This window comes from Chiloscyllium plagiosum, chromosome 15 (genome assembly GCF_004010195.1).
Source record: "Chiloscyllium plagiosum isolate BGI_BamShark_2017 chromosome 15, ASM401019v2, whole genome shotgun sequence".
NCBI lineage: Eukaryota > Metazoa > Chordata > Chondrichthyes > Orectolobiformes > Hemiscylliidae > Chiloscyllium > Chiloscyllium plagiosum.
In genome coordinates this window covers 16,582,694-16,596,356 of record NC_057724.1, presented here as the reverse complement: position 1 = coordinate 16,596,356, position 13,663 = coordinate 16,582,694, and the positions used below count along the sequence as shown (strand labels likewise).

Genomic DNA, 13,663 nt, shown 5'->3' with positions numbered 1-13,663 from the left:
GGAGGTCAAAAAAAAGGAAATACAGTAAGGTTAAAATTAAACTCATGGTACATATGCGGGGAACATAGTATATAGGCCTTACATGCTAAGTGCAGATATACACTAGGAAAATTCCATTGTGGTGATAATGAGAGACCTGGTTAATCTAAGGATAAGACTTGGCATTAATCATGTCTTGATATAAGGAGGTGGACTGTCACTTTAAGGGCAGTATTGCTTTAAAAATTCAACTTGCAAATTAGCCAAGGTCAGGATGTCATCACATGACAAAAAGCAACAATCATGGTTTTAGCACCATAGACTTAAGGGAAGTGTGTATATAGCTTACTCCACACTGTCTGTATTAGTCTTAGTTGTAAATAAACTTGTACGAAATCCTCAAACAAATGCAATAAACTTCCTCATTTGTGTAAGGCACAGAAAGGAACCCAAAACTAGGTGTTCAGGAAAGATAAGGAAGGAAAGAAAGGAGGAGTTGGCAGTATTGATTAAGAAGAATATTACACTGCTAGGCAGACAGAGAGAGACAGAGAGAGAGGAGGTCCAAGAGGGATCAAGCACAGAATCTATTTATTTTGTCGAGAAATATTTGCAATGCTATTATACCAGGATGTTTAATTAATAGATCACCAACTACTGGGAAAGGGCATAGAAGAATACGTTTATAAGGTAATTGCAGAAAGCTGCAAAACCAAGGGAACTTATAATGGGCGATTTTAATTATCCTAATATCAACTGGGATCATAGTCATGCAAAATGGAAGGAGGAGTGAGTGAAATTTCTGAAGTGTATTCAAGAGAATTTTCCAAATCTGTATCTGTCCAGTCAACAAAGAAGGAGGCACTTCTGATGAAATCTAATCCCCACCTGAAACATTATCTCAGCTTCTCTCCACAAATGCTTTCTGAGAGGATGTATATCTCCAGCATTTTGTTTTGCGTTATTACACCATGCAAGGAGCCGTTACCACATTTTGAAAGTAGTGGATCAATTGGCAGCAGGGGAACATTTGGGGCGCAGTAATCAAAGAGTCATAAGATTAAAGATCAGTTATGGAAAAATATTAGATGTAATCCAGGTAACAATAATTATTGGGACAGGGCCTATTTTAGTCGGCCAAGAATGAATCTGGCACACTAATTAGAATCATGGGGAAAGTGTAACTATGCAGTAGGTATAGAAAGAAGGTGATTCAGATACAGTAAAGGCACATTCCCACAGTATGACAAACAACGCTGAAATTATTATGAGATGATTTACAAAACAGAAGACAAAAATGAATTATAAAAAGGACTATGATTGACAGATATCAGATTGGTAACACAATGAGATCCAGGCTGAATACAGCAAGTTCAAAAGTCAAGCACAAAAGCTAATGAGAAGCATAGAGGGGACATAGAATGAAACTGGCAGTTAACATAAAAAGGAACTCAAGTCTTCTCCAGGCATGAGGAAGCGTTGGGCTGATTAGGGGTCAAAAAGGGGAACTGGAAATGGAGAAGGGTGAGCCTGATGTTCTAAATGAGCACTTTGCTTGTGTTGTTCCCAAAGATGATGATGATGCAAATAAAAATCATATTGTGAATGAGGAGGTAGTTGAGACACGGGATGGGCTACAAATTGGAAAAGTTGATTGCATGTGAAATTGATAAGTCATCTAGACCGATGTCCTCAGCTGCAGATCTCATCTAGGCAAGAGCAGAAACCGTGGAGGTACCAATGATAATCTTGCTCTCCTTTGATACAGGATGGTGGCAAAGGCATGGAGAAATACAAATGAAAGGTTCAGGATACAGACAGCACTCTCAACCAGTCAGTTTAACCTCAATAGCATCAAAGCTTTTGGAAATGATTTGGGACAAAATTAGCAGTAATCTACTAATTACTAAATCAGTTAGTAAAGATTCACTAAACTCAGTTTTTGTTGAACTAATTTGATTGAATTTTTTGATAAGGTAAGAGGGAGAGTTGGTGAGTGAAATACCCATGCACCGCATCAATTGCATCTCCAAAACGGTTTTGATAAATTGATAGAGAACAGGTTTGCCAACAATGTCAAAGCTCATGGAATAAAAGAATAGTGGAAACATGGATAAATTGGCTGAGTTACAAGAAACATTGTAATGGTGGATGGCCTTTTCTCAGACTGGAGAAAGGTATACAGCAGGGTTTGCTGTGATTGGTAGCAGTTGATCTATACTGTTAAGTTAGATTTGAAGATGCACGATGCATTTTAATTTGCTGACGACACCAAACTTAGAACAACTATAAGCTGGGGGGGGGAGGGGGGGGGGCAGCAATTGACTTTAAGTGGGCTGGTGAAATTTTGCAAGGGAAGTGTGACATGACATACTTTAATGGGAAAACAAACAGACAAAGTAAAATAAGCAGTAGAGAAGCTGGAGAACTTGAGAAATTAAAGTTTACCTACAGAAAATGGAATTGATGCAATTATAATATGGTTGAAGCTAATTCTGCTTGGTGTAATTTGCCGAAAGGAGGTTAACAGCTAGGAATGTAAGATCATTGCAGGGCAGGTAAGCTTATGTAGCTCAAGAACTAGGAACGTAACATTTGTAATCCTTGCAAGAAGTGCATTCAGACAGTGTGCGCGTTTAGGGAGTTAAAACTAAATAACAGCGAATCTTGGAAGTTTGCAAAAGAAATTACTTCTTCAGATCAGTGAAGAAGTTTCAAATGAAGGGTGACTAACTTAAAGATCAACTTGACGACAGCCCTGAGCAGATTACAACAGATGGGTGGAGTTGAAGGTTCTCTAGTTTCAATCCATCTGCACGTCTCTTTGCTGAAGGAGTTAGCTGAAATTTCGACATGATGTGGTTTTCCGATCAAAGAGAGAGAGAAGATATCTAAACCTGACTAGAGTACACACTGTATATGTTGCATTTTCATTCTGTCTGCAAAGAACAGGGGCCTGTGTATTAATGTATGCTTCCAGCACACAAAGTGCATCACACTGTGAACCTGACTGACAATCCCAGATTACTGGCGTAATTCCTTGCACACTCAGGATCATTTAATAATTGATGCCCACATACAGAATTATATCTAAGTTTGGATACTGTGTTGTGAGATGTGCAAGTGTGGCTGTTGACCAATAACAGGATGTTGCTATCAAGCTAAAAGGAATGTCCTGCCTATAAAATGACTAATGTGGTGTATGATTTTCAGTGATGCTAGTATATGTGGGTCATACATCACAACGACTGGTAGATCATAGCATGCAGCATAGCCCGTTGCCTGTTTGCAGCAAGCAAAGGACATGATCTTTTCAGGCCCACACTCACAAAGCTCACACAGCATCCAACATTCCATTTTCATTCAGAGATTGGACAACATTTGCTCAATAATCTTGGGATTACATGAAGAACTATACTGTCAATGAATTTACAATGATCAGTCAGGGTCATAGTATGGAGCACGTGTGTGTACTGGAAGCTACATATTAATAGACAGAGCCCTGTTCACATAGAACATAGAACAACACAGCACAGAACAGGCCCTTCGGCCCACATCTGCCAGAAAGAACATTTATACTTAATGCAACTCTTACAACTCAGCAAAAGAGTTAACAGCCATTCTCTATTTGTTTCTCATAGTAATGCTTCACCAATCAGTGTCAAACTGCCCGATTTAAACCTAAACAAGATTTGGCATTTAACCACCAGTCAATATCTAACTCATGCATTCTCCATGGCGATACATTTACCAATCAGACCCCACTCGCCAATAAATCAGCACTGTTTTCTAATATGGCATAAAACTTATTTGCCCTTTGGAAATTATTGCAAATGTGCTCAAAGATTGCATTTCAGAAAGTTTAGGCAAAAATGTACTTTTATGCAAAGCCCAAGCTTAATATTACCAAACAATTACACATCATCTTTTGTAGCCCTTTCATAATCAAAAAGATCTCTACCATAGCTGAGATTTTATTAGTGGTAAAAGACTAAATCCTTTTAGCTTTCTTTAATTTTGGGGATTTGGGCAAAAATGCTAAAAAGGATCATGTTTCAAATCAAGTGGGGAAAGAGTTGGTGCAGTTTTAAAATGACATATTGGAACTCACTGAGTTGTATTCACACGGTTGCCTTGTTTAAGCAGTGGGAGGATATCAGCACGAATTGATAGCAATGGGGAGAGGGTGGAGGAAGAAGTGTGCATGTGTATGTGTGTGTGCGCGTGTGTGCGTGTGTGGGGGAGGGGGGGGGGGGGGGAGAGAGGCATGTGTTCAGGGCAGCTTTGTCCAGAGAAATGTGCTTATTGATTTTCCAATCAGAACCAACAATGTGGTCAAAATTCAACAATATTTATTGGCTCCTGGACACATGGACAACCTAAAATGTGAATAATATGGCAGCAGCAAGCATCCGGACTCTGAAAATTCAGCATCTCTCCTCCCTCACCGAGAATCACCAAAAGAATTGAAACATAGCCAGCTGTTTCAGATAGGTTGCTGCCTCTAACCACTGATCAAGTGACTAAACAATTGGTCAGAAATCACACAACGTCAGGTTATAGTCCAACAGGTTTAGCTGAAATCACAAGACTTCACCTGACGAAGGGGCTCAACTCCGAAAGCTTGTGATTTCAAATAAACCTGTTGGACTATAACTTGGTGTTGTGTGACTTCTGACTTTGTCTGCCCTAGTCCAACACTGGCACTGCCACATCATAAACAATTGGTGTGCAAGTACCCTGGTCTTCAATAAAGAACTAAAATGATTTGGAAAGAAGTAGATCAGAGAGACACAGAAGAAGCAAAAAGGTCAATTCATTAAACCCTGTGGACTAGTGCTGTAAAAACATGCTCCCTTATTTTCTTTTCCACCACCTACAGAATTTTTCTTTGGTTGTTTATCTGCTTCTGTCTATCTATAAGTGCATAACGGCTTAAGAAGGGGTAGAGTTTTAAGGTTATAAATTACAGGTGAATATTTTGATTGCCTTTGGTTAGAATTGAACTGTTTGCAATTAAGTTTTTGTTAAGTACAGACACCTGGTAAATATTATATTAAACCTGAATTTCTCAGGCAGGTAAATTGAGATTTTTAATTAATTTATTTAAATGTGATCACTTTTATGATGACCCTAGGAGTAGTGCAACTTGAACATCAGCGCAAAGTAGTTCATTGCATCATCTTGAAGCTCAGTTTCCATTGGAAATTGTTTAGATTCAATGGAATTGTAATCAACTATGGAATTCTCCCATGCCAAATTGCAAAATATGTTCTAGGAACTGTTCTTAATATCATGTTGGGCATGTTGAGAAATGCAAAACATCTTGCAAGACACTTTATTCTAATCAAGAATGAAGCTTTAACTCAAAAAGACAGGTTGCGCTCAAACCATACAGATGTACTTAGTTCTGAGAAGGAGGCTAATTAAAATAGACTGAAGGAATCCAGAAACCCATAAATCTGAATCACTGATGATTAAGTGTATTGCAATTAAGCACAAGAACAGATTTAAGATAATTTCAAGTTAGGACAGAGCTGCTTAATCCCTTTCAAGTTGTCACTGATTTAAAGTATATACAAGAATAACAACATACATTTTTACGGCACCATAAGCATCAATACATTTCACATAATGCTTCACAGAGGTGAAAGTAACTGAACATGTAGTAGTCCTGGTAGGATTACAGTTAGAAAGGGAGCTGGATTCCAAATCAGAGCAGAAGGTCTTGTCAAGGCTTTGTATGCAGTGAAGAAGAAATGGAGAAAGTTGAGGGTTCAAGGAGAGTGCTCCGAATATGACAAGGGAGTGGGTAGGAAGATATTAAGATTGCTGAAGGTGAAGCAGATGGCGTTGGTAGAATTTACAGCATATTATTGGGGGGGGGGGGGGGTAATAAGAATTATCATTAACTCAGCTTTGATCCATTCTGTGGTCAGGATTTTCCAGTCAGTATTATTATTACATGAAAATAGCACTTCCATACAAAATCGATTATCCTCAGAACAACACTTAGAAATTTCAGCCAATGTCATCAGCACTAAAAACCATTTTCATTTTCATGCCCTACCTATCCATAAAACTGATAAATTTCTGAGTGCAGTTATATTATCACAACATTATCACACAAGGGTAATGAGTAATCTATTCACAGAAGTATGACTGACACAGAATTACTATCTTTGCATCTTGATCAATACCTGCTCCGATTTTACAACATGTTTGCTGGGTGCTACAATATATTTGTAACACAGACCTTGCATTTTAAACAAGACAGCAAAAATCCTCCTAAATGTAACACAAAGTGGCTTTACTTGCATTCTGCTTTAGACCTCAAAGATACAAAGAGAGGTAGGCACTTTCAACTCCTCACTTGGGCAGTCTGGCTCTCAATGCCTCCATATTAAACAAAGTGTCAGCTATGTGTTGTAATCTGATTGGGCAGCTTCTTATTTTGAGGCAGTGCATGGTTTTCCTGAACATTCTTGAACGATCTATAGCTAGAACTGTGGAGCCAGTAGGAATATCATCTCTGAGTAACTGTACATTTAATAAAAGGTAGGCTAGCTTGGCAAGTTTCTCAGGCCTTTCTCTCAGTGGAAACCCCACACAATCAGTTCCAACATGATGACATTGGAAAACAGCCTCATTGCCCCTTTTTCCAATTAGTCCTACTCCTCTGTTCACTCCCAATAGCCCTGAAATCTTTTCTTTTTGTAGTATTTATTCTGGAAAGCTACTCTTAATTTTCCTCACCTCACCTCACAATGTTTTGCTAATTACGTTGAAGCTTTAGGTATAAACCATCCCGTTCGTGGAAAAAGCTCTCATCATTTACTCTTTAAAAAATCTTTGCGTTTTGAAAGGTCCATAAAGATCTTCCCCAAACATCCTCCTCCACAAGGAAGTCAATGTGGACTCAGCCATGTGTCCTCACCATTCAATAAACATAGTTTTCAATGGCAGTGATACATTGGTCTTCATACAAACTGAACTTGCAAACAGTCTATTAGCTCTCAGATTGCACATGTTCTTTGCAGAAGTCACACTTAATCATGACGTTCACACAGAACATCTGGCACACAGTTGCGCCAACGCAGATTGCTGTTTCTGCTCAGTGCTGATGTTGTAACACAAGGTCCAGGCCACTGTCAATATTTCAATACTGTTCATTCACTTTAATAAAAGCTATCTATTAAATGGAACAAATAGTTAAGCAAAATACAAATCATCCATCTCACCAGAGCTCCCTTTCATATGCCTGCGAATTCCACTCCTTTTTCCATTTATTAATAAACGTCACCTGGAAAATAGGGAAAAGGGTAGAACTTTTAATCTGCAATATTCATGTATGAATGTTTAGTACACTTAACTACATTCATCTCCTTCATTTTTACAGAAGCAATAAATGTGAAGGCAGATAGATTGGAGATTAATAGATCATTGATAACCAAGGTATTAAGGGATATGACAGGTATGTGGAGTAGGTCACAGGTCAGCCATGATCTAATCTAATGACAGAACAGGTTCAAAGGTGTAAGTAGCTCATTCCAGTTCCTATGCTTAGGAGGTTCAGCCATTTCAGAATCTTTAACATACTGCCGTGGGGTCTTTTGCAGCTACCTAGGAGGATAGAAGTGGCCTGGGTTGAAGTGGCCTTATCTGAATTCCCAATAATCTGCAATATTGCAGGGGAAGCAGCAGACTAGATTTTGTACTACTCCCTGGAGTGAGATTCAAGAGTCTATCTGTACAGAAGGTAGCCAGAACTGAACAAGAAATGAATTAAAATTTTATACCAGCATAAGCTGAATCTGCAAATGAACTTTATCACTGGGTTTCAAAGGTTGCAGTTTAATTGAGAGTATCTAAACATACAAACAGTATGAGCTTAGCCAGAAATTAAGAAATCAGTCTTTCAAAGAATTTGTTGTTTTGCTAGATTTCAGGTTTCCCTACTATCTGCAATAGGTTTTACATCCCTGGTTGTTATTTCACTAGTTAAGTGGCTGCTAATCCACAAGATCAGTTGACTGCTGATTGATTAGGTATCTGCCTTGCTAATGAAGCTGCACTGACTAATTATAATTTTACTTTAATTGAAGGAAAATGAAATCATGCACTTATTTAAAGAAAGCAACTTAATTAACACAGCAAGGTTTGGGTTCGGAAAAGTTCCTGTTCTTGAATAATTTGAATGGAGCAACCTTAATTATGAGGAGCAGTTTGTAAAACTATTGCTAACATTTCTGTTCGCTATCTTCAGGGTTACTGTGTTTTGAGAGCAGAAAACATTACAAAAGAATAGATCAACTTAGTCAGTCTTATGACTTAAATCATCTAAATCATTTCCCTCAGCAGAAAGCCCCAAAATGATAATAGTCCGTTCTTGTCCTCCCTCATAGCTTTCCCAATGAAACTTCAAGAGCCTACAACCCCTACACGATGAAAAGTTTTTACATCCTCCATTTTGGTTAGTTTGATCTGACAGATGAAAAGAATGCCACTTTTTTTGTAATTATTCACCAAATTAGTTCTCCCTCTCTAATCAATATGCTATTTGGTGCATGTCAGCCGAGACGTACTTTGACTTTTTGTGCATCACAGCTGTAAATTCAGATCAGCTTTACACTGTAAAAGGGTTCTCCCGTTCAAAGTCCAGAATATGATTTTTTTTCTTAATTCAAACATGCTCAGAATCAGTGTTCTCATCCTGCCCTCCACGTAAATTTGCTACACATTTGAGTTAACAGGCCCATTGTGAAACAAGGACATTTTGAATGACAAGATGCATTTACATACAAGCACCCAGAAGTCAGAAAAATAATTGATAGGAATCATCTATTTTCATTAAGTATCTGCTCTATTTATGAGTTTACCCACCTTCCTCATTCTTCTGTGCATTTTCCACACAAGTCTGCTCAATTGTAATCAACTGACACATAAAACACCACATTAGCAGACATTTAAAATGGAGAGGTCATTGAAGTTGTATGTCTAATACAGGCCATTTTTAAAGAGCTGTCTTTCAATTCCACAACCTCCAGGAACAAATTCCTTTTCTAAATGATACAGTTGTGACAAGGGTCAAATTCAACAGTGGAATAAACTCAGCTTTGTGCTAGCTGACATTTGGATAAAAGGAATAAGTGATTTATAAATCAGAAATTACAACCTTACTTTTTTTTTTAAAAGAGATGTGAGCAACAGGTAATGACGAAGGGCCAAAGGTCAGAAGTACTGCATGATCTAACTTCAATCTCAAGCTCAGAGTCTTTGATTGGTTTCAGACTGAATCAAGGCTCACCGGGTCAGAAGCTAAAATGAAAGAGCCTTCAGCATTCAGGCCCACAATGTGAAGATAGAAGACCCTTCACTGCCGTTAGAATAAAGTACCAGTATATCCCAGAGGAAAAGGATGTAACTCCAATTAAACATCGCTAGATTCATCCAAAAGGAGGTTCTTAAATCACACAGAGGGTGGTACGTGTATGGAATGAGCTGCCAGAGAAAGTGGTGGAGGCTGGTACAATTACAACATTTGAAAGGCATCCGGATGGGTATATGAATAGGCAGGGTTTAGAGGGATGTGGACTAGATTAATTTAGGATATCTGATCGGCATGATGAGTTGGACCGAATGGTCTGTTTCCATGCTGTACGTCTCTATGACTTTAAGTGATAGCAGTTAGACTGTACCAGGGATTGTTGAAAAGCCAGTTTTTTTTTTGCACCTTCCCCCACCACACAGCAATGCTTCCAGGCTGACACGTTCGTTTAGGACTGACGGTCTGTCGCCTTGTTAAAGATACTGATGGCTAGATGAGAAGTTAAACCAGGATCATACCTGTCCTGTCAGGTGGGCAGAAATATTCCCAGCACCATTTCAAAGAGTTGCTGGTATCCTGGCCAACATTTATCCCTCAACAAACATTACTGAAAAAGAGTGGTCATTTTCTGGTCATTGTCTTGGTGGGAATTTTCTGTGCACAGATTGGCTGCTGCATTTCTGATATTTAAACAATGATTACAACTTCATAACAAAACAAAGTACTTAATTGGCTACAAGTACCATCTGAAATGGCTATACAAAGCCATTCAGATCTAGGGCGATCAGGCATGGACCACAAATCCTGGTCTTGCCAATGGTGCCCACAGACCACAAAAGGCTTTTCTTCACAAGTCAGTAACACCAATAGAACCAGTAACACCATGCATTGTTACATCTGCAACATCTAAAGCTCTCTCCACTGTTATTCCCTTGGTACAGTTTGAAATCTGTCTCAATGCGGAGGTAGACTAGAAAGTTCCATAGTTGTTTGAGTGCCTGAGCAAGGAGAAATAACAGCAAAATATTCTCCAGTCCCTTCTTAAAAAGTGTTTCTAAGAGTCAACAGGAGAGCAGGAGTTGTAGCAGGCTCTGAGATGTGAGAAGACTTCTTCACTAAATTCACTAAACCACGGTTGATGTGCTCTGTCTATATTTAGTCGGAGACAAAAAAAACTGCTGATGCTAGAATTCATTTTGGGTATAATCCTTCTTCAATCCTTAAGAAGAATGATATCTGAAACGTTGACTTCTCCACTTCCTGATGCTTCCTGGCTTGCTACGTTCTCCCAGCTTCCTGTTTGTCTACTTGGTCAATATTTAAGCTGGGATAGACAAATATTAGTCTCTCAAGGAATCATGGGATGTGGGGAGATGGTAGGAAAGTCAAGATGACACTCAAGATCAGCCATGATTGTATTACTTGTTGGAGTAGGCTCCACATGCTGCGTGGACTACTTAGAGTCAGAGAAATGTACAGCACGGAAACAGACCCTTCATTCCGAGTTCTTGTAAACCTAGAGAAGATGCCTGCAAAAGTAAACAGGAGGAGGTACGATGGGACTGACAGCAGCAGAAGAGCTGGTGCAGGAATGTTTGTGGTCAACTCCTGGGAGCAGCAGAAAAGCCCAAGACTTAATGCCAACAAAAACCTGGGATTGCAAATCCACCCAGTTTCCTGCTGCTTCACATTTCGGGGCCTGGCTCAGTACTAGCAGCCTTGCCTCAGAAGCTCTTGCTCCACTTCAGGGATGTAGGCAAAACAAAAATCAGACCTACACTGCCAATCCAATACTGAAGAAGTGCTGCACTGTTGGGAAGTCACCCTTCATATAACAAATTAAATCAAGACCTATCAACCCTCTCAAGGTGAATATGAATAATATTATGGCACTTTTTACAAGATGAGAACACAAATTATCCTTCATCAATAATCATCACTAATCATTCCTCAGCTGAAGCACTAAAATAAACAAAAAACGAAAGAATCACGGACACAGCAAATTAAAGACAAACATAGAAATAGCTTAAACCTCAGCTGGTCTGGCAGTGTCTATGGAGAGAAATCAGAATTAATGTTTCAGGTCGAGTGACCCTTCCACAGAATCCAGTTCTGTGGAAGGGTCACTCAACCTGAAACGTTAACTCTGATTTCTCTCCACAGATGCTGCTGGACCTGCTGAGCTTTTCAACTAAACTAAACATACAGCTTAACTTGCTGTGTCTCCAAATTCACAGTTGCACAATTCCAGGCGTGTTTATTCCATTGCAACAACATCTGCACTTCAGAAGTACGTCACTGGATGTAAAACTTTTTGGAGCACTCTAAGTTTATGAAATTACATTCTAGAAGTAGAATATTTCTGACTTATGTACTCATCAGAGCACAGTTTCTGGACCCAGAAGCCTGCAAGGCTGTAGCCTGAATCAGTACATGAACATTACTGGAAATAAACTGTGATGGTATCTAAAACAAAACAAATTACAAAGAAATTTTGACAATAATGGCACATTTCTATTCTGACCTGCATGATGTCCAAATGATGTGGTTATTTCTTTATCTACTCAACTGCCTATGTACACAATTGTGTAAGAAATCTCCTTCCCAAGGTTGCAATAGTTTTTTTTAAAAAGTCAATTTCAATGCGTTATCGCTGTTAAGACTGACATTTATTGCCCATTTCTAGTGGTACATCTTTCTTAAACTGCTCCACTCTGCCATATACAATATTGCAGCAGTTTAATATGAATTAGTGACTTACTACAACACTTAAGACAGCTAAGAGCCAACCATGTTATTGTGGGACTAAACTAATATCTAGGCCAGGTCAGACAGGAGAGAGCGCTTCCCAGGGCAGTAGAGAACGATCTGGATTTTACACTAATCCGAGAGCCTCATTGTCATTTTCAACGATTTTCAAATGTTGCAAAATCTATGAAACTGAATCTAAATTCTCAAACTGTTACAACATGATTGAAAGGTAGACCCCTTCGATTATTAGGCCAGCAATGTAGTAACGACATTGCCATATCTCTATGAAGTGTTTACATATAAATAGCATACCTGACAGGACTAGACCTGACCTGACAAGTACGAATGCAAACATAGCTGAGGCCTGTTTAGCTATGCTGTAAACCGTGTAGCATTTCTGCTTCAGACAATTGCTTTACTATCAAAGTAAAGCAGAAATATAGATTTGAGACTCTCGGCTCCACTCGAGGCTGTACACTTATTTCACCCTGCCATATAATTTAAATTTTTCGACTGGATGCAAAATCAAGGAAGTGGTTTTGCACTTCTCATAATTGCTAGTAAAGAGGTATTTGATGTTGAACATACAGGTTTACAACACATCGCTCCTGTCAGTACAGTAAGGAAACAAGAGAATGCAACAACGGAGGAAATGAAACAGCCCCAGAAATCGAGGGCAAGGATAAAGAGCGGGGTTTAGGGGATGTTTGTGGAGCCAACCAAGAATGTTCTCGAAGATGGTAACTGCATGAGTGTTAAATTCTTCTGCTCAATGTGTCCTAACCCTGAATAAGCTCAGTTACTGCCTTGTTTTGACCAAATTCACAAAAAGGGTTTGGATAAACAAATGCTCAGTTTATCCAAAATGTTTACCGTATGCTTGGAAAGCTTCACTCACCATGAAATCCCTTTTCAGGGAAGTCTCACAACAATAAAAAAGTTGGGGTAGAGGAGAGGAGGCTTTTACTGTCCTATTCAGAGCATGTGACATTACCCTGGGCACGATGACATGGGTACAAAGACACATAAAAATTAAAACAGTGAAAGAAGGAGGCAGAAGCAAATCTACCAGTTTTAATACATATTTGCATTAAAATGGGGAGGGGGCAGAAAAACAATCAGCTTTTGAAGATGACACTGCAGTTCAGCTATGAAGAGAGGCTAGACTTGGTTTGTTTTCCTTACAGCAAAGAGTACAAGGGCACACCTGATTGAGGTGCTTATGACTGGGAGGGGTGTGGGGAGGTTGGAGAGGAAGGAACTGTTCCCCTCAGTTGCAGGGTCAGTAATCAGGGGCCATAATTTTAAGGTTAAAGGCAAAGTTGGAGATGCTTTGAGGAAAGACTTCTTCACCCAGAGGAAGGTGGGGATCTGAAATGCACTGCTTAGAGGGTATCGGAGGTGGAAAACTTCACAGTATGCACTTCGAATGTCTAAAGTCCAAGCCACTGAACCAAGTGGGATTAGTGTAGATAGGTGATTGTTTTTTTTGTCAGCGCAGACTAGATGGGCAGAAGGGCCATTTCTGGACTGTCTGACCGTAAGTCTAGATCGAAAACAACAAATGTACTCCTAGCAAATGTCAGCTTTTTCCCAATACTTTTG

General features: G+C 39.2%; 1 protein-coding gene across 4 annotated transcripts in view; it reads right to left on the bottom strand.

Annotated features, from left to right (window-relative positions):
• The window catches only part of elf1 (E74-like ETS transcription factor 1), a 263,022-nt gene that overhangs the window by 126,549 nt on the left and 122,810 nt on the right, over window positions 1-13,663 (bottom strand). For all 4 annotated transcript variants that reach the window (XM_043704487.1, XM_043704490.1, XM_043704486.1 and 1 more), the window contains exon 2: window positions 7,221-7,282. The gene's annotated coding sequence lies outside the window, so the exon portion shown is untranslated. The remainder of the gene's footprint in view (window positions 1-7,220; window positions 7,283-13,663) is intronic.